Source organism: Stenella coeruleoalba (genome assembly GCF_951394435.1).
Source record: "Stenella coeruleoalba genome assembly, chromosome: 8".
NCBI classification, from domain to species: Eukaryota; Metazoa; Chordata; class Mammalia; order Artiodactyla; family Delphinidae; genus Stenella; species Stenella coeruleoalba.
Window position 1 is genome coordinate 18990433 of NC_137154.1, and position 27326 is coordinate 19017758.

The window sequence follows — 27326 nt, forward strand, 5'->3', positions numbered from 1 at the left end:
GAAATCCAGTTTGCCATTGGGATCCTGAAAATTAAGACTCTCTCAGCACTGGATGTGGGAGGAGGCCACTGAACCCTATTTGTATTCAATGTTCTCTTCTCAGATGGTTGTCTGAAACTCTAGCATCCACTGTTTAGTTAACTGACTTTCCTTCACTTTCAACCTCCCTACCCATTTTTCCATGTTTTCTTCAGTCCCTCTCCTCTTTGTCTGAAAGCCACAAGAAGTATAGCTACTTATTTCAGAACAAATGTAATATTTCATATATATTATAGGCAGAGTGATGCAGATACAACAAGAAACACACAACAGCTTTGGCTGTAGTTCTTATGAATCATCGGATTATGAATTTATACACGCAGCGTTCATATACTGGAGAATATTTTACACCTTTTCATTTCATTATGTTTCCCCTTCCTGCCAGAAAATGTGCAGGTGCCTGGGGCTACAGGGGGTAAAGAACATCCATGTGGAATATTCCCCACTCAGAAGAAATAGTCTGTCCATCTTGCTTTAGATTTGATGAACTACCCATTTGTAATAGTTTCATATCGATTTCATTACTGGTCAACAAGAATGAATTGACAGAGAAAGCAATCAACACATGATGCACCCATTGGAACATCTAATATGAGATGTTGGCGGCTTCTGTCAACCCAGACAATTACCAAAGATACTCAAAGGGTAAGTGATAGCCAAAATAAGCCACATGGTTCTGTGGACCACATCCTGCATAACTATTAGTGAATGCAAAGCAGGCACAGGATGACACACTGCTCCATCAGTATAACATTTCAGGTGAACGCCCTGTTTGTACTGTGTTCTTCAAGAAAACGCAGATGTTCGTGGTAAGATAAGAGCTTACTCTCTGTGTGTGTTTGAGAGAGAGAGAGAGAGAGAGAGAGAGTGACTACATATTGATGCCAAGGTATAAGAAATGTATCAGGGAAAACAATTTAAAAAAAAATAATTAAATCTAATCCTTCTCACCATGTAGATTGCTTTCTGTGCCAGAGCATGAGTTTGAAAGAGAAAACACAGACTCAGATTTCTGAGAGCTTATTGATTCATGCCTTGTAAACAGCTAACAATTAGTCTTTCATTTAACAAATATTTATTGAGCACTTGCTATGTGCAGGCACTCTATACTAAGCAATGGAGATATAAAATTTTAAAAATGAATCCTCCCATTTGCAACAACATGGCTGGGCCTTGAGCACATTATGCTATGTGAGATAAGTCAGAGAAAGACAAGCACCATATGATATCACTTATATGTGGAATCTAAAACAGTTAAACCTATAAAAAACAGAGAGTAAAATGGTGCTTACCAGGAGATGTGGAAGAGGAATAAGATTGATGGTGTTTACAGTTCCAAACTTGTAATCAATTGTAAATAAGCCATATACATCTAATGCACAGTACAGTGAATATAGACAGTGATATCGTACAATATCATTATGCAGTATGATAAATACCACTACAATGGCAATCACATTGCATTACAATATATACATGCATCACAGTAACACGCTGGACACCTTAAACTTACACAGTGTTACATACCAAATTTATTCAATAAAAACATAGACATGATACTTACCCTCCTGGAATTTATAGTTTGGTAAGGGAGAAAGAAAATTAGAAAACCACAGTCCTCTAAACTATAATGAATCCTATAACTCCTCTATGTAGCTGTGTGTGTGTGTGTGTGTGTGTGTGTGCACACATACACACACACTTTAAATACAATTTAAAAATTATTATGGGACCATGAAGGTGTACAAAAACAACTATTTAGAGAATTTGGTGAAATATTCAAAGATAATGGAACTTTTGAGTCTTGGAAGTCTTGTCACTGGATAGTGTTGCAACTTACCCTGTAGCACTTACACAATGTTACATACCAAATTTCTTCAATAAAAAAGACATGATAATTATCCGCCTGGAATTTATAGTTTGGTAAGGGAGAAAGAAAATTAGGAAACCTGAGTCACTCTAGTGTAGGACACAGGAAGTAGAGGATGCTATTGGAGGTTCTAATCCAGATTTTGAAATCAGTGAAGATTTTAGAAGGAGGTACTGTCCAAACCAAGACCTAGGAGTTAGCCAGGGAAACTGGGAAAGAAGCTTCCCAGTGATGGGGAAAACTCTGCTTATGCCTGGGATAGTTGGTGTGGGTTTACAGCGTGCCAGGTACTCTGCTATGGCTGAGGAAATCACAAGACCATCAGGAAATCATACTTTTCCACTTGAGGTGCTTCTTCTCAACCTGTTGAGGAAGATATATCAGTATTTCCCAGTTCTCTATAAAACGCAGGAAAATTGGATATAATTCACCTGTAGATCATCTCCAACTTCAGAAATTATACGTTGGAGTGAACTTTAGGCAGTATTCTTGGGATTCTAACCATTGGTCTTAATCTTGTCCTTTCTAGACATATTTTTTGAAAGTCTAAAATGCCTTCCATGTGTTGGCATGCTGTGTATTTGAAGTGAGGAAATGCCCCTTCTGGGTGTTTTCTTATAGTCTTATAGACTTATAGACTAAACTGCTCCAATTCCTCTAGCTGCTATTCCTGTGACATGAAGGTTTGGGATGGTTCCATTTCACTTTCACTACTAGTGAAAAATTGATTGACAGAGAAAGCCATTAGCACATGATATCACCACTGTAACTTCTAACGTAATCGGTTGGTTGTTTCTGTTAATCCCCCTCCTGTCCTGGCTCTTGTTCTCTAATTACACTCTGATCTTAGTGTTTGGTTCCAATTCAGAAATCATGTTCCTTAGGATGTCCATTAGGATATTATTTCCATAAGGAAAATAGCGTTTTCCACCACTATGTTAATTGGAGGGTTACCTGTAAGAGTCAATGTTCAGAAGCAGCTTTGATGTGTTCAGGGAATTGGTTTAGAAATCGATATTTTACCCATCAATGAAATATTCACAGCCATTGACAACAATGATGATAATGACTTTGTTGCTGATTTGTTGAGATGACTGATTAGTGGACCCTTTTAAAAATCCCTCATATTTTTATAATGCTACTTGTGCGTTAACTTTGGTTTTAATAGTGTGGTATCTCCACTACCAAATGTAAAATGCATGGCTAGTGGGAAGCAGCCACATAGCACAGGAAGATCAGCTCAATGCTTTGTGACCACCTAGAGGGATGGGACAGGGAGGGTGGAAGGGAGGCTCAAGAGGGAGGGGATATATGTATACTTATAGTTGATTCACTGTGTTGTACAGCAGAAACTAACACAACATGTAAAGCAATTATACTCCAATAAAGATGTAAAAAAAAAAAAAAGAATAATATTGGTTTCCCAACTGTTAAAAAAGAAAAATAGTGTGGTATCTAGAAACAGGTCCTCAGGTGCTTCTCATCTCCCTTCATCTGAGTCTTGACCTGTATATTTACGCTTGGTTTAACCATCTGTAGCTGGTTCTTGGCTTGACTGTGATGCTTTTCTCTCCATGGCATGTAATATATCATTATAGGAAACGAGTCAGAGGATAGTAGCAATCAGAAATAAGAAAACAGAAATAACCAAAATTCTAGTTACAAGTTTCCGTCATTAGATATAACATTGTTAGGTTTATTCACTTGATCAACATAGGTCTAGTGAACACTTATTTAAATTTTATATAAAACAACAACAATAAAGTTTTATTGAAGTCTGATTTGTACCATATCAGGCACTGGAGTACATTGGTGACCCAGGCAAGCACGGTCTCTGAACTCATGGAGTTTATATTCTAATTGGTGAAATAGATACTAAACAAATAAATATTTTTCAGTTTCTGATGTGTACTATAAATGTAATAAAAATAGCAATTCACAGATTGGCTTATATTCTTCTGAATACTTTATCATGCATGGTATTCGTTTTTTTCTCTTATTCAAAATTATACCATACTCTTCCTATTGCTAAGCCCTTTTTCTATCTCCACTAACCAAGATATAATAAATTTCTTTCTAAATAAAAAATAAGCTTCTACAACATCATTATAATCACTTCACAATCTATAATGTCATAAAACTAAAATTATTCCAAAATACCATCTTTTTGGAAACAGACTGTTTCTCTCTTTTCTATATTATAAGCATTTTTATAATCATCCTTACAATTAAAATATACATACATCTTAATTACTGCATCATTATATTTTCCAAAGGGAACATTACAGTGTCATAAGTTATCTCTTGATAAATTGCAAAATTGTCTTCTAGAAAAATTAAATCATTTTCCCACCAGAACTATGTAGAAATGCTTATTTTCCTACAGCCTTGCCCACACTAGTATTTAAATTTTATTTTTAGTTTTAATTCTTAAAAATTCTTTCTGGCTTGTCTGACATTTCAGGCTGCTACGCCTTTCACCATCCTAGTTACATGCTTCTCATTCTCAGCCTACTGCTTTCAGATGTCATTTGGACACTGGTCCAAGGAGACAAAATTGTGCTTCCTTCAAAATAGGTTCAGGACTTGCTTCCAGCTCCCTGTCCTGAGAAATGAAGTTTCCGTTTCTGAAACATTTCTTTTACCCACCCACTAATTCCTGATCTTCCAACTTGTCAACAGTTATCCTTGGACAAAAAAACAGACAAAGGAGATTTTAATTTTTGTTTAATATCCACGGAGAGATGATGATGTAGGTACAGCGAGTTCTATTACTCAGAGCTGTAAATTTCATGTGTCTAAGTTCTTTAAAAGTTTTCTTTTTTTCTTGTTACAGCAGAACTCCTTCACTTTCTTCACTTTCAGTTAACTTCAAAATTGATGCCTAGGATGACTGCCAGTAATATTATATCACCCCATATGTTTTGCTTAATTACACTATTTCCTAAATTCATTTTTTGAAGTAAAAATTTTTCTCCACCTCGTCATCAAAACATTATGAACACTCTCTGTCACACTGAGATTAGAAGATAAAAACCGCTTTTTAAATTATATCTGTTTGAAACGTTTCCAGAGTTTGGGTAGGGGATGATAAATCATCCTGATCATTTAAATCCGTGTTATAAATCACAGGATATCTGAATCTTATGGTACATGTCATTGAGTTCATCTAAATGACAAGCCCTATAAAATCCTAGTAAGTTTTAGATGTCTTTCAGATTTGAAGTATGTTTTCCATTTACAGTCTGTTAAAGCTCAGGTTACTTTTCTGCCAATATATTTGTGTTGATTCTATGCGTGGTTCATGTTTCAATATAAGAAAAATATCTGCATCTTATTAATAGTTGTATAATACAGAACATTTAGATGCATTATAACTCAAATAGAATACCCTCTATGGAACCTTATATTTCTTTTTTATTTTTACATCTTCAACAAATCATAAATGATATTGAGGTCACTGGAATGTGTTAAAATTATATGTCAAAAGGCAAGTGAAAGGTTTGCTAACAAAATCATGTCGCAGATTTCTTCCCTTAATTTATCTTACTTCTTTTTATCACTTAAAAGAATAGGATGCAAGAGGGAGGAGATATGGGGATATATGTATATGTATATGCATATGTATATGTATAGCGGATTCACTTTGCTATAAAGCAGAAACTAACACACCATTGTAAAGCAATTATACTCCAATAAAGATGTTAAAAAGAAAAAAGAATAGGATAAGCATCTAATACATATCACCAAGCTTTAATGTGAAAAATAGATGCCCATTTTTACTAGTGTGTTTCTCCATTAAATATTCTATACCTTCTCTAATATTTTGGCATAAATCTGTACTCTTATATTTAAAACTTCCTCTAATTCCTCTCCCACATCACCCCTTATACATCCCAATTCTTTTAGTTTAAGTAATTAAAAGAATGCCTCTGAAGGCAAAGTAAGGGTAGTTGCAGAGATGTAAACAAATCTTTATTTTATTTTTTTTATAGGTTGCATTTTCATTTGTTTAAAATTCTATTTATTTATTTATTTTTGGCTGCGTCGGGTCTTCGTTGCTGCGCGCGGGCTTTTCTCTAGTTGCGGCGAGCGGGGGCTACTCTTCCTTGTGGTGCATGGTCTTCTCATTGCAGTGGCTTCTGTTGTTGCAGAGCATGGACTGTAGGTGCCCGGGCTTTAGTAGTTGTGGCACTCAAGCTTAGCAGTTGTGGCTCGTGGGCTCTAGAGTGCAGGCTCAGTAGTTGTGGTGCACAGGCTTAGTTGCTCCGCGGCATGTGGGATCTTCCTGGCCCAGGGCTTGAACCTGTGTCCTCTGCATTGGCAGGTGGATTCTTAGCCACTGTGCCACAGGGAAGCCCCAAGTTTTTTTTTTAAATATAAAAATAGAAGGGACATTTTGCACCAGAGGAACAGAAGTGTTACATTTCCTTAGTAGTAGGGTATATGATAAAGAGAACAGGGAAGGAAATTATAAACATGAATATGCTCAATTAAATTATTCAGAGATTTCAAAACCAAGGTCTCTGAAGTGTATAAATCAATAAGAAAAAAGATCAGAATAGGGCCAGGAACAATTTTTATGCTATAATATGAGAAACTCCTACATGGTCTTTGATGTGCTTCAAGATAACCCTGTAGATAATGTGTGAACAAAGAGCTGCTTCCACAAAACATGAGATAGGACCCATATTTCTGGGTCCTATCAAAGATCAAGTGGACAGAATATCTGGGTTTAGGTCCCAGAAATCTGTACTTTAATAAGCACATCAAAGACTTTCTAAGTAGTTGAAAACTACAAGCAAATATGTTGGAATCCGATTTTTAGAAAATGTAGAAAAGTTAAGAATATCTTCGAGGTTGTACACCTACGTGACCTATTGGAACCCCAATATAGGTCTTTGATTACCAATCCACTGCTCTTTCTACAATGCTAGACTGGATATATTTTCAGATTTTCTTGGTTTTGATATTGATCTCCAATTCTTCTCCTTTATGCCATCTAGTTAGAAAAGGTGAGATATGAGAAAGAAAGCATCTGGTACAGGACCTTGTACCCAGAAGACATTATGAAGAAACTGAGTGACTGATCAGTGCTTTGTAGCACAGGGTTTCACAAAGTAGGGATCTGAGGATTACTGTCACAGCTCGCATTGGTAATTTCAAACAAGCAGAGCAAAGTTCAGTCACCAAATATCTATGCAGAAGAGGGCTGTCTTGGAGTATAAGGTATTTGAATTGAATAAAAGCATTCCTTAACTATACACATTTTAGAACATCACAGATGAAAAGTATGAGGTTGCTTTCTTTAAAGATAATTGTGAACGTTACCTATTTTTATCATATCATTATAGACCTCCAATAAAAGGATAAGTAAAAAATAATAAAACTAAGTATCTCTAGACTGACAGTTGGATCATTGGTAAAGGCTCAGAATTACCATTGAGACCATGATGATTGATGGGCGATGCATTACAAAAAAAGAAATAGATACAGTACAAAATTACCTTTCCCCAGATCATAGTTTCATGCAATGTGCTTACTCCTCTGACTTGAGGTAATAGTGAAACCCACTGAGGGCATGAAAGACTGCCAAAGGGTAATAAACCACTGCTTCCCTCTGCCTCTCCCACTGTCCCCTCTTCTTCTCTTTCTTCTCTTTGTCTCTTCTATTCTCTACCTGCTGTGTATCACCTGGTCACATGGTCATGAGCCAGGAGTATCTTTGTGGTTGCTTGAGGTGGTACGTGAGACTAGATTCAGCATGGACAAGGGGGTCATCTTGTGAGTTGGTCCAGTTGACTTTTTTATCTGAGAGTCTCAGAGAAGGAATCAACAGGAATCTGAGGTCAGCTATTGACAGACTATTTAGGAAAGCATCTATGATGAAGAAAAATGAACAAGTAACTCTCAGAAGGAAGATTTATCTCTTCCTTCACCAGCTCTTCCACTCCTAGCCATCTCCAGGTTACTCATTTGTCCTGCCCTTCAAGATAATTCTTAACTGAAGGTCAATGGCCTGCTCTGTTCCCTTAGGAGAAAAAGGTTATTCTGCCAGGAAGATTCATTGTCTGTAAATAAATGAGAGCTGTGTTCTTCATCTAGCCAACTGGACACAGGGTGACTTGGTTTTCTGACATTTTTATCTTCCATGGTTGTCATGTCTTCAAAACTTCCAGAAGCCTGGAGCAATGGGGCCCTGAACCACCTTGCTGCTGTTATTCCATTTTTTTCCAGACATATTCCCAACCCTTCCCATACAAGATGACCAAAATTTTCTTGCTTCCATTTTTATCTCCTCTATCCTTCTAGATACCTTAACCCTACCTTAACCCCTTCCTTCTCTTCCTTGTCTTGCCTGTTTCAGAACAATTTAAAATATAAATCCATGTTAAGTCTCTGATGCAGTATTTCCTCTTTCCCCAGAGTCATTTGTGAATCTAGATCCTGCTGTCATGTGTCTGTTACAGAAATAACATTTCATTTTAGTTTCCCTATGATTTGCCTGGAGAATCCCTAATCAAATCCCATAAAGTCCCTCATTCTGGAAGACTTGGTTTGGGGGACAGAAGGCATAGCTCTGAGCTCCTGTAGTACCAATTCTTTGTGACAGGTACAGTGTAGAGTTCATTAAAGGGCCATTCCATCCTTTCATATGAATCAACATTGCAATTCTTTTTTCATTTGGGTTGTAGCATTGCTGTTTAGACCTTGTTTATTATTGCTGGAGGTTCAAAGTCAATGTTCACCTATTTTGAAATTAAATACCCTGCTATCCTCTACCACTGTTGTTTCCTTTATCTCCAAAGAATTATTGCATAGGCTTTTTTTTTCCTGGCTTGGATTGTGTCTGTTAAATTTTTCATTCAAAAAAGGACTAGAGCTGAAGGATTTGTGATGGAATCAAAGCAAAGTGCATTCTTAATCTATCAATATTCATTTCAGTTTCCCCATAAATCTTCAATGTCTCTTAAGAGCATCTATTTTTCTGACTTCTATATTTTAAAGCAAAATGTTTTTGAATTAACTACCTAAATCTAAAATGACTTGTAATGAAATTATTTAGTTCAAGATATTATGCAGAAAGTGATAAAACATCCATATTAATTATAAAGTGTAAGTTTCCATTTATCTGTGGAATATTCCAACCCCCGTTGAATTGATTATGCAGAGCAACTATGGAAGGCTATGTAGTCTATCTCTGGATTACATCCTGTCTTTGTGTAATTTTCTTTTTCATGATTTTGTCTCATCATCCTAGTAAGGCTACATGCTCTCTGAGAGCTATGTTCTCTTCTGTTACAACCCATTATACCTGCCTTTATTTTAACCAAGTGACTAGTGGCTGTAGTAGATTAACTTATTGAGATCTCCTTTCTACTTCCATGGCTAGATTTTCCAGGACAACAGCTAGGCCTTGGTCCTCTATTCTGTCATGGGGCATGACATTTTGTGAGCACTCAGCAAATTGTTCTTGTCCTGGAATTATATTCAAGACAAATAATTATTTTTCTCTCCTGGTGGAGCATGGCACATAGTAGGTGTTCGACAATGTTTGTCATTACTTTGGTTTGCTTCTCCTGTGTATAATTTTTCAGAACAATAAATCTAGATGGTGCATTTTTTTCTTTTTACTATTTAAAGCTTAACTGTAAATGAAAAATTATAACCAAGTATTTAAGCTGAGAGCTGCTAGAAACTCTTTAACCTTATCAAGAAGAAAGGTCCATGTCTTCAAGAACACTCTAGATCACCTGAATGGTTTGTGTCTTAAATTTTTTAATTAAGTAATTCATTTATATTTTTTTAATTTTGATAGATTTTATTTTTTAGAACAGTTTTAGGTTACAGAAAAATTATGTAGATTGTACAGAGTTCCCATATGCCCCCTTCTTTATCACATACACACACACACACACACACACACACACACACACACGATTTCCCCTATTATTAATATCTTGCATTAGCATGGTACATTTTTTATGATTGATGATAATTGGGGAACCAATATTGATACATTATTATCAACTAAAGTTTATAGTTTATGTTGGAGTTCACTCTTTGTGTTCTAAGTTCTATAGCTTTTACTAAGTGCATAATGTCATATATCCACCATCACACAGAATATTTTCACTGCCCTAAAAATCCCCTGTTCTTCTGTGCTCCAACTATTCATGCATCACCCCCTCACTTCCCTAACTCCTGGCAATCGTTGATCTTTTAACTGTCTCTACAGTTTTGTCTTTTCCAAAATGTCATATATTTGGGAATCATCAACTACATCATTTTTTCATATTATCTCTTCTACTTAGCAATATGCAGTTAATGTTCCCTCATGTCATTTTATAACTTGATACTTCCTTTCTTTTTATCAGCGAATACTATTCTATTGTATACATGTACCGTAGCTTGTTTGTCTCTTCACCTACTGAAGAGCATCTTGGTTGCTTCCAATTTTTAGCAATTGTGAATGAAGCTGCTACCTCTCTGGTCAGGTTTTTGTGTGGATGTAAATTTTCAACTCATTTGAGTAAATTTTTTTTCATTTATTTCCCATTTTATTTCTGCTCCTGCTAATATATAGTAAATGGTGATAAGTTTTGTGACTTCAGATACAACAATTTCCAACATGTGCCTAGTGAAAATAAGGGAGTTACAATACTGGGAAGTCTATAAACTGTAGTTTGGGCTCTCAGGCGAAATATCGTTCAGTAGTTGGGTCGGTAGGCTTGAAAATAAGATTGTGTTCAAATACCGTGTTTTTAACTTCTTACTCCAAGGTCCTAGAGAAGTTGCTTAACTTTGCTTCAGTTCCCTCACCGCATCTCAGAATGGGGTGATAGTGGCATATCACACCTTTGTTTGATGCTTAGAAGAGATAATATGTGTAAGTGCTAGGAGCAGTGCCTGACAAAAGTGAGCTGTTCTAAGAGGGGTTATTATGTAGGTGTAGATCTTCTTCCATAGATCAGTTATGTGAATGGAATAAAATTTTAAAAGTATCAATCTGGTGATCTTCAGAAACAAATAGACAAAGCTTGTCATTTGTTCATGCATTCCCATCACCTGTTTATTGAGTGTTACTATGAGCCAGGAATTACACTGATATTTGAGATATTGAGAGGAAAGACAGAATCCCTGCTTTCAAGGAACAAACACCTCCAAAGAAGCAAGGAGGCCATTTCCATGTACTGTGAAGGAGATCTGGGGGTTCATAAGGAAAAGTGACATTTTCCTGACCTTTGGCACACAAAACTCCATTTTGCACAAAGGCTAAATTCATAGACTCCTGAGTTAGACAGAGTTGGGTCCCAGGCCGTGCTCAACCACCACCTGCCTGTGGATACTTCTGTAATTTCCTTATCATTTCCAAACGTCGATTCAATTTTTTAGCTATGTATTAGACATTTAAGTTACTTCCTAAGATAGATGTGATGATTAGATGACATAATTAATAGATCACCTAACACACAATTAGTGCTTTAAAAAGATTAGCTATTGCTATTAATCTCTGGGTTTTCATCCAATAGTTTAGATAAATTTTAAGTTGTAAGAAACAACTGATTTTTAAAGTTTCCTGTTCACAGGGTCCCTAGCCTTAGAGAGACAATTCCAAGTTTAGGATATTCTGAAAAACCTGTGAGCAGGGGATCAACAGATCAGAAATCTATTTTGGATTCAGTTAATTTAGGTTAACACTCAAGATTTAGCTGAATTCCTTGTTTTATTTAAAGAGACATGCTTGATGCTTCTGTAACTGTCTTGTACAGCTAAACACTGACAGAAGTGTGATGTCTAAATTAATGCCAGCCATACTAATCAAAGGTTATTTGCTTTACTGTTTAAACAGATATTATTCATGGCATGAGCTGATGTGTTTTGATTTTTCAACATATCAGCTCTAAGATCAGAGTGGATATTTTAGCCTTGTGATAACTCCCTATAAATAGAGGCATAAATGCTTATTGATGCAGTTATAAATTGTCATTTGGGATCCTTTGACCCTGGCAAAAATATAATGACCCTGAGTTAGAACATGGCACTAGGCTTGACTTCTGTCTGTAACACTCTGTAAGCCAGCAATTCTTGGCTCAGAGACGCTATTATTTTCCTCTCATCTTATTGTAGGAAACCTTCCTCCTTATCTGCACGCTTGGATTCTTGTCCTTCTCCTAACTGTGCACGTGTTCCAGCCACCTAGAACAAGGTCCTACTGAAGCCCTAGCAGGTAGGCATTAGTAAAACACAGAACCTAGCAGTACAGTCCAGTCTGATAGGTTTTATCAGATGATCTTACCCTCTAGTCTTTAGAAGTCTATATTTAGGGTGTTAGTAAGGAAGGTATAGCATGATGATTATAACCAACTCCTTGGACCTAAGATAATGCTATTACTCTACCTGGATTAAAATCCCATCTCTGTTGCTTACAAGGTAAAATCTTGGACAAGTAAATTAGTTTCTTCTTATTTTAAAAGTGGGTAACAGTACTCCAGAATAATTATTTGAGGCATACATGAGATAATTTATACATATTTAGTACATGGGAAAAGAACCACATACCCTGCCCACAACCATGAGTTCTTGATGACCAACCCACCCCCAGTATTCTAAGCAGATTAGTATAATGCAGAGATGGGGTGTGGTGTGGAATTAATAATTCCCTGCTCTGTTCTCAGTGGCAGTGTACTTTTCCTCTGTGCCCTTAAGTGACTCCATCACTTTGCTTTCTGGTGGCCCCAGTAAGTTCTCCCGTGTTTAATGTGCCTGCTAGGATCTCCGATTTAGGTCGTTTTGCAAAAATCCTCCTGCAGCTCTGAATTCTCCCCTGCATACCTTCGGTTTACTAAATAATTAATGACCCATTCTCTCTTTCTCCTTTCATTCACATCCAGTAGTTAGTACCCAAAGTACATGTCAAGGAAAAGAAAAAAACAAGCTTCAGCTCTCCTCCTCCCTCATACGCTAAGAAATTGGAGGACAGTACTAGGATGAATGTAAAGCAGGTGAACATATGAGTGAAAAATATAAAATAAACATATTGAGCATGTCTTGATCACTCAAGAAATGGAGAAAGGCTGAAATCTGGACTGTACAATATCTTGTCCTTTGAATCTCAGGAAATACCTGAGTTGACACAAAGCCAGAAACATACAAATGAGACTTGGTGGCATAAGTAACAGTCTCAAGCTGAGTCCGTGTGCACACTAAATTTATGTGGCAATTTGCACAATTCCCCAGGATCAGTTCAGGTTGCCTCCCACCTCCCATCTGGCCCAGTTAGCAGATTGCTATTAGTATGTTAATGAAATGCAGACTGCCAGCATTGGAACTTGGTACCTGGGTGTTCACTCGTCCCTAATACACGCTGCGATGCTGTCTCACTCAACTATAAAATTGCCAGCAATGGCAGGAGGCTCCCAGTGAATTCTTTCCTCCACAAGATGTTTAGCCTCTCCTGTGACTCTGAGAGCTTGTGAGCTTGGGAAAGGGCAATCAGGAAGAGTGTCTTCAGTGTTTTCATCCTGAATGTCCAGCTTCTTAGCCCAGGTAATAGCTTTTGTAGTTGGCCACATCAGCCCATAACCCTTTTACAGTGTACTTATGGGTGCCATGAGCTCAATAAAACCAGGGCAATTGAACTTTATATAATTTCTTCTTTAAAAGAGGTATCACATTTTGAAAGGCCCCAAGGAATTTCCAATGCATCAAGAGACAGGTAGCCTGATAATACATCTTGCCTGGGCCTCCTCTTTCACCCACTTTTATACATGAGAATGCGTCTAATTGGGGAAAAATCTGTCTTTTCAAATGAAGGTTAAATAAGTCAGCAACTCTCAGGGAGAAGCAGACCATTTGTAGGCTACTTTTTTCCATGCATGTTTTACTATATGTATAAAATAAGATCAAGGGTTGAGGAGGTCTATTAGGGGATAAAAAATACTTTTATGAGCGGCCATATTTCATCCTTGAGTCAATCATGCTGTAATGAGCACCAAGTGCAGGAGGTAAAATGAGATGGAATGTTTGAGGCAAAAGGAAATCTTGGTGGAAATTAACTTGGCCTCAAAAGAGCCTTTGAAAAACAAAATGCCAAAAGCAAGCCAGTCCAATTGCAGATTTGAAGGACAGCATTCAAAAAGGAAAATAAATGCAAATATTATACCAATCATTTACAAAGTTACTTTGGCCAAAAAATAGAATGAATTCATTTAACTTGACCTACTACCATTGCTGCCAGTAAAATCATGGTTAATTTGCTCCCCCATACCTTTTTCTGGCACATGCACTATCCCTTTTGATCCAAATATGATCACAGCCTTGGGGAAGCTGTCACCTTCATGGAAATAAAGGATCTTAGGTTTGCTCTTATATCTACAGCAATCGCTATGAGAGGGCCCCCAATTAAAGGAGTAAATAAGAAGTTAGAAATTAAAACCACATAAGGGGAAAATTAATGAACACTTTACCAAAAAAATACAAAACGAAAGGAACACATGACTGCATCTATCCTTAGGTCACTATCTTGTAATTCCTGCCAAGGAAGTGTCAGAAGAAAGTGACAAATGTCCCAGGAAATCTGTGGGCATCTGAATCAAATTTTTGACCTCTTTTAATGAGTATCTCTATCAGGAAATGGGGAGATTTTATTAGGAGAGGTGACTCATTCAAACTCAGATCAGAAATCTCTGTCTTTTTAGTATTATTAAATGGTTTTATTGTATATGCATTGTACATCAGTATATATAAACTGATATAAAAATAAAAGTGAGGAAAACTGGGAGAGAGAATAAGAATAAAAGAAAGGTCAATTTTATGTGCTTCTGTTTCTCCAACTCTCCCTTTTGTCTTTTGGAGAAATGCAGAATTTTATCTTGAAACAAAAATATGCAAATAATGATATCCAAGATACCTCAGATATTGCTGGGTAATAAAGTGCATCGTTCACTAACTGCACATTGAAACAAATCAGTGAGTCAACAGACACAGATATATATGACATCATAATATGGAAGAGTTTAATTAAATCCAGTGGAACTTGAGACCTTTCTAGAATGATTAACCCAAGGAAGCAACCCACTTTAGAATTATGTATGTGGGCTTTCCAATTTAGGAGTAGCTGATAAGCCCCATCTGGTAAGAGACATTTTGCTATTATTACCACATATTTGTTTATTACATTTGTATAATATTTTTACTTCAAAGAGCTTGAAGTGTTATACTGAGACTTTGGCACTTCTGATATCATAAAAATAAAAGGGAGGAAAACTAGACGAGAGAATAAGAATGAAAGAAAAAGGAATAAATGATGGAAGGGATAATAGTTGCGAATAATTGCTAATTTGAATTTCCTTTGGAGTGCCTATAGTACCTTGCAGCCTACCAGAAATACTAGTGGGAATAGAGGATGACCCAACGTAATTGAACAAACTCAGTTATTTTATAGCTATATCATTTAATCTTCACAACACTCTGATAAGGTAGGAATTATTGCCTCCACCTTACAGCTAAAGAGCCATCTCTGGGAGGATTGATGAAATCAACCAGAGTCCAATGACTGCTCAGTGGAAGCATCGGAATTTGACCCACGTCAGTCTGATTCTCAAGCTCAAGAAGTTTCTATTACCTTCTCCTTGTTCCCAACACAGCTGGATTTTTCAAGATATTGTCAACTGCTAGATTGAAATGCTGAGAACATCTTAGGGACCATTTGGATATCCCTATTTACTGCCTCATGACATAATTCGCTCCGGTAGTTTTTCAATTTTCTAAATGTCCCTGAATCTTAATCCCTCTGATGTATGTTCAGAATAACTTGAGTTAGATAGATAGGGCTTGACAACTCCAATGGGAACTCCCTAAACAGAGGAAAAACTTTTCTCTGTTTTAATCAGTGTTTGGTTACTGATACAGCTTTCCTTGAGATGACAATGTTTTTTTTCCCCCAGCAAAAAAATGAATCATCATTCTCTTAGATTGCCTTCTCAGAGTCAGAAGGAAGACTTTTCAGGCGTCACCACTAAATGGCAGGAACACACATCTGTTGCCCACGTGAGCATATATTAGAAACTCACGTCTGTGGAAACCCACCCGTGCCTCTGAGAATAACTTTGAGTACAGTGCTGTAAGCATTTATACTGAAGTATTGTTGGACAGATGATATAATTAAATACGTCTATTTATATTATGCTGCCAATTTTTGGAAATACACCTAATTAATACATAAAGTAATACACAAATACACAAAAGAATGTGGTAATAAATAATTGGGGTTTTTTAAGATTCTGTTAATTTTGAGGGATGTGTCACTAGTGATTTACTTTTGCTTGGGGATTTCCAGAATTTATTAAAAGGTACCCAGTGGGAATCTAGTAGATAATGAATTGTTTGTAGAAAAATATAATAAACCTGTCAGGAATGGGTTTCTAATTTGATTAAAACAATTCCTTGTGACCAAAAAAAAAAAAGAGAGAGAAAAGAAAAGAAATGTTGAGAATACATCAACTGAGATGGTCTGACTCTAGAGAGATCAAAATGTAGGAGCTGAAAGAAAAGATCAAGCATAGGAAGTCTATTTTTTCATCACATCTGAAGTATCTATTTTAGGAGTCTTAGTATTCCTGCCAGATGGTCTCCCAACAGAATAGTATAGTGAGAACAATTTGAGTGTTGGACCCACCAGCCACAAGGTTGAATCCTGGTCCTGCTATACATTTGGTGCATAACCTTGCAAAAATTACTTAATTTGTCTAAATTCATTTTTTTAATCTATATAGAAGGGATAATAATAGTACCTACCTCATAAGACAAGATCAAATAAGATCAGATAGCAATAGGTATAATTGCTAGTGTTTAACAGTAAGTTTTAGCTATAGTAATATGCAATATTTTTATAAACAAGATTTTGTACGGTTTTGTTTCCCACTCCTTCCCTTCCCCTAATTTTGATTCTAAGAATTCCTATTTCCACAGCCATCCACTCTACATCCCCATACCACTATAAAGCAAAGATTTTCCTAGGGGATTCCTGTCATATAATGTAACTTAATTCTAAGAACACACAATAGCTGAGAACCATTTTGTCCAAATGTTGTGGTACTTTATTTGGGGGCTTCAGTAATTTGTTCTCTAAAGTTGTAGCATAAGAATCAGGAGCTGATCATCGACACAATGAATAATTTCTAATCATATATTATTGAAGACTGCAGGACCTTAATCCAGTATCTCAATGCCCAAAGGGTGAATTTCTGCAGAACAGCTAGATTCAGTATGATGCCTGGCCAGTGGTATAATAGTAGTAGCATCACTGAGAGAGAACCATTGATGGCATAGACATGGCTTAGTCATCAGCAAATGAGGACAGACTCGAGTTTCCAAGCTCAGACACAGCAGCCTACTCCCTACACTGCATATTTCTGTGTGCTCCAGCTGAGATTTACTTATCTTCTTTATCTGCTCTCATGAAATACTTGTTATGACATGAAATTATCCAGCCAATTTTTAAGCCTAGAGACAATATTTATTTGACAGGGATAAGAAATGCTAAAAGTTAATAGCAGATTTCAACACACTAAAATCTCCTACCTTTACATTAAATATACTGTTGTATTAAATTTCTCCTAGATGACAGTTATTCTACAGCAAGATTATGGAATAAAACTTAAAGGCAGACCCAACTGGTTTGTGACAAATTTATGTCATAAATTTGTATTGCCCAAATCAATTGTGTCCCTCAGATTGGACACATCTTTTTCTACTTCCTTATCACCAAGATGGTTTAATTTATTTTTTCATTTTAAAATCAGCTTTAACTATCCTAGCACATTACTAAGTGGTTAATGCTTTCCTCAGCAAAGACTAATTCTTCTTTCAAATCAAATTAATCCATTGGTTCAGGCTTGTGGATGTTCATTCTTTTAACCATGGGATTAAATGCGTATTGTACAATCATTCATAGCCATGGGATACTGAGACAATGATTGAGCAGTTGTCAGGGAAACAATGTGAATATCCAATCTATTGCAATATTCAGCTAAGTGCACACACACACACACACACACACACACGCACTTGCAATAGCTGTCAATAAGTTTGTAAAATGCGTGCTAGGTAGAGAGAAGATCTTTTTTCTCTTCAAGGGCATTACTAATTATGTGTGTGTGGGTGTGAGTGTACGCATGTGTATGTGTATGTGAACACAGATTTCATTTGCATTAAATTCTCATCATGCTTTCTGTTCATAGTGATAATATTTTATGTTTTAATGGTATTTTTCACAATAGAGCCCATTGAGTTAGATAAGTTTTCCATGAAGTGTGTAGCAGATACTATTATTGAAGATATTTATTCTGATGCAAAACCAGCAGAGAAATTTATAGATTAAAAGACAGATACTTTACATGTATTTAATCAATTAATCATCCCAACAAGCTATAGCCTTATAATGGAGGTATTATTATCTCCGCTTACGTGTAAGAAAACTAAACCATAGAAATGAAGCAACTTGTCTATGGACACACAAGTATTAATTATGCCCAAGTATTAAGAACCAAGTACACAAAAATTAATATTTGTGCTCTGTTATTTCTCTGAATCAAACTTTAAACCACTGTATTATACTGCTCTCCTACAGCGTCTGGCTTCCCTGCCTTGTTTTCTAGATATTCCTAGTACATACTTCAAGCAGATAAGAATTTAACCATGAAGTTCTGAAAACCAGATCAAAAGCAAAGGATTCTGTAGAAGATTCTATAGAACCTCAACCACCACAAAATCCTTGCCTAATTGCTGTAGATTTTAATCTTCTGATTTGAGTTACCTCTATCTGGAATGCCTGTTCTACTTATTCTGAAAAACTCCTACTCTCTCAAGTTTTAATTGAAGTGTAGCCTCCTCTGTGAAACCTTTCCTGATCTGAGAAGAATGTGTTCTTTTCCCCTTGTATCTTGCACATAGCTTCACTGAAGTATAAATGCATTGACAATTAGTTTCCTTAGAGTCTGTAAATTCTATGGGGTGTGAGGGGCCATTTTTTAATTGGCACAGCACAGTGGTTCTCGAACTTCAGAACATCCCAGAAGCATCCAGTACTCTTTAAAACACAGATTGCTGAGCCCTGCCACCCAGAGATTCTAATCCAGTAGGTCGGAGGTGGAGCCCACAAATTTGCATTTCTAACAAGTTCACAGTTGATATTGATACTGCTGGTGTAGACCACAATATGAGAACCACTTATGCATCAGCTGACACACTAAAACATTTTAAAGGAGCCTCTTACTCTATGGCTTTCATTCCTCAGAACAAGTTGCTGCTAAGTTTTTAGTATGAAGAGTGATGAACTTGTAATCATCAGGTATGAAACTGATTCCCACACAGAGAGAATGGAGCATCAGAAGAGATTACAGAAATATACTCCAGGGTTTGTCTTTCTCTCCAATCTTCCTAACCAGTTATTTCAAACTGAGAGTAGGAAGTAGAAAGGCAGACTTTTAGCTTTGAATGAAAAAAAGGAACTTCAGATTTCTGTGCCTTCTGCTTTGAGTCTTTAGGTACTTTGATGCATTTATCCAAAATACAAAAACTCATTTGTTTGCCTTATTTTGGTCGGGTAAATATCACACAATAGGAATTAGACTTGGATTTTAAGCATTTTATGGAAACTGTTAGATATAAAATAGTTGTGTGGGCCTACATGAAATCAAATTAATTAATCGGTGTTCTTCAATAAAATAGTTCCACATTTTGTGTTAAAATTGGATTGATATGTTTTATTTCAATGACCAAAATGACTGGTGGGATACCTATTATTTAGACCCAGTAGGATGTGCCCCTCCTCAAACTTTGTGTTAGGATCGCCTATAAGTTTCATACCCATATCTAAGTATCTTTGAGCTACCAAAGTTCTTCATATTTTTTTTATCTCCTCTCCTCTTCAAATTGCTTTTTATAGGGAAGCTTCTAATGTTAGTCATTTTCACTTTACTATGACTTTAAGTCCTACTGTCTCCCTTGGTATTTGTTTGAAGTTTAATTCCTCATTTATAACAGTTAAATAAATCAAGGCTTTTGTACCTGTCAAATACCTGTCAATAAAGAAATGGGAAACACACAAATGCACCTACACACAAACATATTTTATTTCTAACTCCGTATATTTATGAATCCCAACTCCATATCAGACCTTCCTTGAATTCTGCAAAAGCAATTGTGACAGGGGATTTATAATCAGTTATTATAGCACAAACATGGCTTGTGTGTTTGATATTTACTTCTGTGTCCTTTCACAACTAAGAGATATAATCAGAATCATTAACTCCAAATTGGAAGGGACCTTTTTGGCTGCCTAAGCCAGATCTACTACCTAGGAGGATGGATGAGAATGCAGTCACTGAATAGTGCATAAGATGAGGCACTCACTCCTCTGCAAGGCTATCCAATCTATGGTCAATAATTAATTCTAGAAATATATTTCTTTTAATATTATAAAGTTTGCTCCCTCATTTAATTCTAGTTCTACCTCATGGAAATACATTTAACATCTACACCCCAAAGACTGTCTTTTAAAGGATGAGTTAATATTAATAAATCACCTTTGAAATGACCTCTTATGGCCTTATTATGCCTACAAGAGAAAAAGTCCTAATTTAATTATTCATGGAAGTCAGAATTTTTGATCAGGTACTTAAATTGTATTTGTAATAATTTTCTGTGATGTCCCCTAAAGTTAATTAAGAGAAATAAGTCATTCATGAAACACTTTCAAAAGGAGATCCAAAGATCAATGTTTCTAGTTGTCTTGCATCAACCCATTTCTTGGAATATGATGTGAATTGATACACTTTGTAATGGAATGTCTAGATTTAAAGCTTGGTGCCTTACCAAGTGAATCCAGAGTATAATGCTCAAAAACCTAACAGGCATTAGCAAAAACATCGTTTATTGCTGTGTACTCAGTTTCTTATATATCACGGCAACTCTGAACTACTTCATCAGGTTTTCGTAACTTTAAATGGCCGCAAAGTTTCTCAGCCACAGTAGGACTGACTTTTTATAGTGGATAATTCTGTTTTGAGATCTGTTCTGTGCATTGTAGGGTGTTTGGTAACGTCACTGGCCTCTACCGACTAGATGCCAACAGCACTTTCCCAATTCCAATACCTGAAAATGTTTCCAAACATTGATAATTTTGCCCTTGGTGGGAAAATTATTAAAGAATGGTGTGTCCTCTTGTTTTCTTTCCTCTCAAAAAGCCTCCATATACATTTTGCAATATATTCATTTTTCTCTGGAAATCTTTAGGATGTGTAATGTCAAAATTTCTCCCAGAAGAAAAAAATAATAATTATATTCTAGTCTGTAGACTATTCCAATACAGAAATGCCAAAAAGTTAGACTCAAATCACTGAAATAAGAACTATAAATTTGAAAATAATCAAATTTAGTGAACCTCCTTATTCCCCACCCTCCCCAAAATATAACAAAATTAAATCATATAATACAATTAAAGAAAAATGTTACATATATGGCCCACAGAGAAATGTACACCAACATTAAGAAATAAGAAAGTAACCCAGACGTGGGTGGGAGAAATATTGTGATGGCATAAATTACCCACAGCTGAGAAGGTGCCAATAATAGGTCTTTTCGTAGTGATATACGTTATATAACACATACTACTGTCATCATCATTATTAAATAATGAGCTGTATCTTTTTCCTACTGTGTAGTTGTGGACATGGAGAGACCCAGGCAAGGGTAAGGTAGCAAGCATTGATGGCAAGCATTGTTTGTCATTAGATTCTGCCAAAAATTTTCAAATCAAGGCTGTATTACTGGCCTCAGAGGCCATCAACTGTAGCTCAAAACCATGATTTGAATAACCTCTTCTATTTTTTGTTCTTGAGTCTTCTCATTGGCTTACATTCTTATTGGCTTCTCACGTGCTATGCTATTTGTGAAACATTAGACGCATGTTGAGGGTTTGTAAATGTGATTTTGGAAAAGAAGATCTGCTAATGAATATATAATATAAAGCCTGCCCAGTGGTTATGGGCACTTGTATTTCAGAGGAAAAAAAATCATGAGCAAACCAACATGATATATGAGTTGAGAACCATGACCTTTCTGGTATTTATTCGTCCTGTCCTTCAAGGAATCTCCTAATTTTCTCCAGTGGCTCTTTTATTTGCTACACATTTTTAATGCCAACTAGCCTAAAGATGCAGACCACTGTGTGGCTAAAAGATATTTCACTCTCTCTCCCCAGATACACACACAGACACACCAAGACACACGGACACACACACACAGAGGCATTGAAGTGCTCACACTGTCCCTGTTTTTGTCTCTGGGTGCTAAGGAACACTAGCAAATTCCCCTGCTCACTTCCAAGTCGGTAACTTCATCAAGTCGTTACATGCCAGGCACTAAGCTGCAGCATCTGGCTGCAAAGCTGTTTAATTTCTCTGGGAGTTTATTGGTTTAAATCCATGACTAACAATCATATAAAAAATATGGCAAAACCAGATGTCCTTAAACTCCTATAGTTTTTTTGAATCTGGAGTACATTCCTCTGCAGTTTCTCAAAATTTCTCACACTCCAGAGAAAGTCGAACAGATTTCTTCTCTGCTCTGCTCTGTTCCTTTCTGTGTTTCCATATAGATGCACCAGGGAATTGGATCTATAAGACCTTGACCTGGAAAATTTCTAAGAAGTTACTATGCTTGAGGCTGTTGACTACAGCTCCATTTCAGCCTTGGAAAGACTGACAAATGGGGTTATCATGAGTGGATATTGTATTATTTTAATCTTGACTTTTTGAATCATTTTTTAAGCCATGACTCTGCAGATGAGGTATATTTGTGAAAATAGATACAAGAAGTAAAATGACAAAACATACCCTTAATTATCCTTATCATATCACTAATAATTACTTGGTTCATATCTCTCTTTCTTACATAAGAGCATTAGTTGATAATAGTAACAGTGATACTCAACAACCTTCCAGGACTGTCCTAAAAACTTTAAATAAATTTAATCATTCAAGATTAAACAGCACTCAGATAATTACTTTTATTGTCCTCATTTTAAAGGTAACTGAGGCACCTAGAGATTAAGTGATTTGACTAATGTTCATAGCTGAGAAATAAAGACTGAGATTTGGAGCCAGGTTTCCTGGTTGTGGAGATTATGCACTTAACTCCCATGCTTTTCTCCCTCTATACTCCCAAATGTTGGGAGTTTGGTGAGGACAGGAACTGTCTTTCTGTCTGTATGCATACATGTGGGTCTGTTTCTGTGTGTGGTTATTCATGATCAAATAAATGAGAGATCAAAATTATTCCAGAAAATTTATTTTCATTCCTCAGATTCCTCATATTATTATTATCATTCCTCAGATTCCTCACAATACATTATCAATTCCTCACAATACATTATTATACATTATTATTATCATTCCTCAGATTATTATCATTCCTCAGATTCCTCACAATACATTATCAATTCCTCACAATACATTATTATACATTATTATTATCATTCCTCAGATTATTTTCATTCCTCAGATTCCTCACAATACATTTTGTCTGAAAATATTTAAACTTCATTAGAACCTGCTGCATATTTGAAGGCTTGACTTTTTATATCTACCCGTCTCTAGCCTAGTTGTATGCCACAGAATGTCATACCTTGGCCAAAATTATTGCATTTTACTAATGTAGATCTTGTGCTTCTTATAAGGAAAAAGGCTAAGTAGGTTCCTAAGGTAACTTTGTGAGCTACACTTATTTCATCCAAATACTGTGCAGTATCAGGGAGGGTTTGTTGATTTGTACTTTGTCATTATTCCTTTAGAAGTTTCACTATCCTCCTTGGTTATATTCCCCAAATACCCAACACCTTATCTATTTGGATGGAGTATGCTACCTCTATCTCATTCACAGACAGTACTTCAGTGTAATCATTGCTGTTGAGGAAGGAGTATTGGAATCTGTTTTCCAGTGTTATTTTTCCACTTCTAAGATGATATGTTGCTAATAAAATGGAAAGTGTGTTACCATGTATGACTACAGAGCCTTAAAGTTAATATTTAATAACTCAGTCAGCTATATGGCTTAGAAACCAATCTGTCACCTGATTCTATTACCAGAAATTTCTGCTCAACCAGAAAATATCTTAGCAATCTCAGGGTATCCATAGGGATACTTCTTACAGTTTTTTCAAAAATTAACATAGGAGTTTAGAGTGTAAACGTATTTGCTTTTCAGCTTTGTGACTTTGGACCTTCCACTAAGCCTCCGTGTGCTTCAGGTTTTTTCATTTGTAAGATGAAATTGAAGAAGCCATCTCAAAGTATTTGGGGTTTTATTTTCTTCCCATCATTAAAATTCAAAGGATGCTGAAATTCACTGCCTGATGATAAATGGGGCACTTAAAGAGGTAAATATAGTACCTTGATTAATAACATAGTAGCATTTTGTACAGGATGGAGAGGAATCTTGGAGAGATTTAGTAAATTTCCTCCTTTCTGATTGTCCTTCTTTCTGCTATGCTTGCTGGGTATGAAATGAACTGTTCCTAAAAAAGAATGTCTGAAATTTCAGAGTAAAACATGATAGGAGTATAGAAGAACTTGATAATAATCCTTAAACCTTTATGCTTCCCCAGGATCTTTGTTTTTGTTTTGTTTTTGCTGACATCCTCTCTGTTTTCCTGGCACATATTAAGTATTCAAAAAATTATAGGTATTAACAATTTTATGATATGAATCTGTATGGAGAAAGTTGTAGTCAGAAATATAAAAATCAACAAAACTGATTAACTCCATTAAAGAATATGCAATTTGAACTTGGGAGCTGTAACTATTTTTCATCCATCTCTGTATTTTTAGAATCTAACACAGTATGTGGCACAAAATAGGAAATAATAACTGGATATTGAGTGGAAGAATAAGATAAATGCTATCCATGAGAGTCAGGAAAAGCCTAAGAATAACAAACACAATCATCAGAACCACAACCACAAAAAACAAACATTTATTTAGTAACTTTCCTGAATGTTTAGCACCTTCCATTCATCATCACAAAATGGTTGTATGATTCTCATCCCCACGACCAATGAATGAGAATTACTATTGGTTCAGCTTGTCAATGCTTGTTGTTAACTTTTTTTTAATTTTAGGCAACCTTGTGAAGAGATAATGACATATCCTTCTGGTCTAATTTGTATTATGCTGAATGCTAATTATTAGTGTGTCATTCATAAGTTCACTAGTTCTTTGGATATTTCTCCTTTGGAAAGTGCTTATTAAATTCACTGCCTATATCCTATTCCTTTTCATCTATTTTTTATAGAAATATAGTTGACTTTCAATATTATAGTAGTTTCAGGTGTACAACAAAGTGATTCAAAAATTTTACAGATTATACTTCATATAAAGTTATTATAAAATATTGGCTATATTCCCTGTGCTGTACATTAAGTACTACTATCTTATTTCTTTTTTTACCTAGTTGTTTGTATCTCTTAATCCCTTTACCAATCTTGGGGTAGGCCTCACTCCCACCAGTAATCACTGGTTTGTTCTCTGTATCTATAAGTCTGTTTCTATTTTGTTAAATTCATTCAATTGTTTTATTTTTTAGATTCTACATATAAATGAAAACATACACTATTTAGCTTTCTCTGTCTGACATTTGGCTAAACATAATACCCTCCAGGTCCATCCATGTTGTTGCATATGACAAATGACATTCTTTTCAATGGCTGAGTAATATTCCATCATATATATATATATATATATATATATATATATATATATGCCACATCTTCTTTATCCATTCTTCTGTTGATGAACACTAATGTAGCTTCCGTATCTTGGCTATTGTAAATAATTCCACTATGAACAATGAGGTGCATATATATTTTCAAATTAATGTTTTCATTTTCTTTGGATGTATTCCCGGGAGTGGAATTTCTGGATCATTTGGTAGCTTTATTTTTAATTTTTTGTGGAAACTCTGTGTATAGTGGCTATATCAGTTTACATTTCCACCAGTATTATACTAGGGTTCCCTTTTCTCCACATCCTCACTGACACTTGTTATTTCTTGTATTTTGGACAATAGCTATTCTGACAGGTGTGAGGTGTTATCTCATCGTGGGTTTTCTTTGTATTTCTCTGATGAGTAGTGATGTTGAACATCTTTTCATGTGCTTGCTGGCCATCAGTATGTCTTCTTGGGAAAATGCCTATTCAGGTCCTCTGCCCATGTTTTTAATCAGGTCGTTTATTTGTTTGTTTGTTTTTTGATATTGAGCATTATGAGTTCTTTATATATTGGGTTAGCCAAAAAGTTCATTTGGGTTTTTCTGTAACATCTTCTGCAAAAACCTGAATGAACTTTTTGCCCAAGCCAATATTTTGAATATTAACCTCTCATCAGACCTATCATTTACAAATATCTTCCCCCATTCAGTAAGTTACCTTTTGTTGTTTCCTCCACTGTACAAAAGGTTTTAAGTTTAAGTCCTGTTTGTTTATTTTTGCTCTTATTTCCCTTGCCTGAGGAGACAGATCCAAAAAATATTGCTAAGACCTATGTCAAAGAGTGTATTGCCTAAGTTTTCTTCTAGGAATTTTATGGTTTTAGGTTTTACATTTAGGTCTTTAAAATCCATTTTGAGGTTATTTTTGTATATGGTGTGAGAAAATGTTCTAATTTCATTCTTTTACATGTAGCTGTCCAGTTTTTCCAAAACCACTTATTGAAGACACTGTCTTTTCCCCATTGTATAGTCTTCCCTCCTTTGTCATAGGTTAATTGACCATATATGCACAGGTTTATATCTGGGTTCTGTTTCATTAATCTATTCGTTTGTTTTTGTGCCAGTACCATACTATTTTAATTACTGTAGTTTTGTAGTATAGTGTGATGTCAGGGAGCATGATACCTCAGCTTTGTTCTTTTTTCTCAAGATTGTGTTTGCTATTTGGGATGTTTTGTGGTTCCATATAAATTCTAGGATTATTTGTTCTACTGGTTTCTATGAAAAATATCATGTGTATTTTGATAGGAATTGCATTAAATCTGTAGATTACTTTGGGTAGTATGGACATTTTAAAAATATTAATTCTTCTGATCCATAAACATGGGATATATTTCCATTTACTTGTATCATCTTCAGTTTCCTTCATTAGTGCCTTACATTAAGTATAGGTTTTCGACCCCTTGGTTAAATTTATTTCTAGGTACTTTATTCTTTTTGATGCAATTGTAAATGGGATTATTTTCTTGGTTTCTTTTTCTGATAGTTCATTATGAATGTATAGAAATGCAACAGATTTCCATATATTAATCTTCTATTCTGCAACTTTACTGAATTCATTTATTAGTTCTTAAGTTTTGTAGTGGA

General features: G+C 35.7%; 1 protein-coding gene across 15 annotated transcripts in view; it reads left to right on the forward strand.

The window, feature by feature from the left end:
* LRRC4C (leucine rich repeat containing 4C) overlaps positions 1 to 27326 on the forward strand; it is a 1468103-nt gene that overhangs the window by 1213255 nt on the left and 227522 nt on the right. The window contains exon 1 of one of the 15 annotated variants that reach the window (XM_079928994.1): positions 12059 to 12140. The exons of the other annotated variants lie outside the window; for them this stretch is intronic. The gene's annotated coding sequence lies outside the window, so the exon portion shown is untranslated. Of the gene's footprint in view, positions 1 to 12058; positions 12141 to 27326 lie in introns of those variants that run through there. 15 annotated transcript variants of the gene reach the window in all.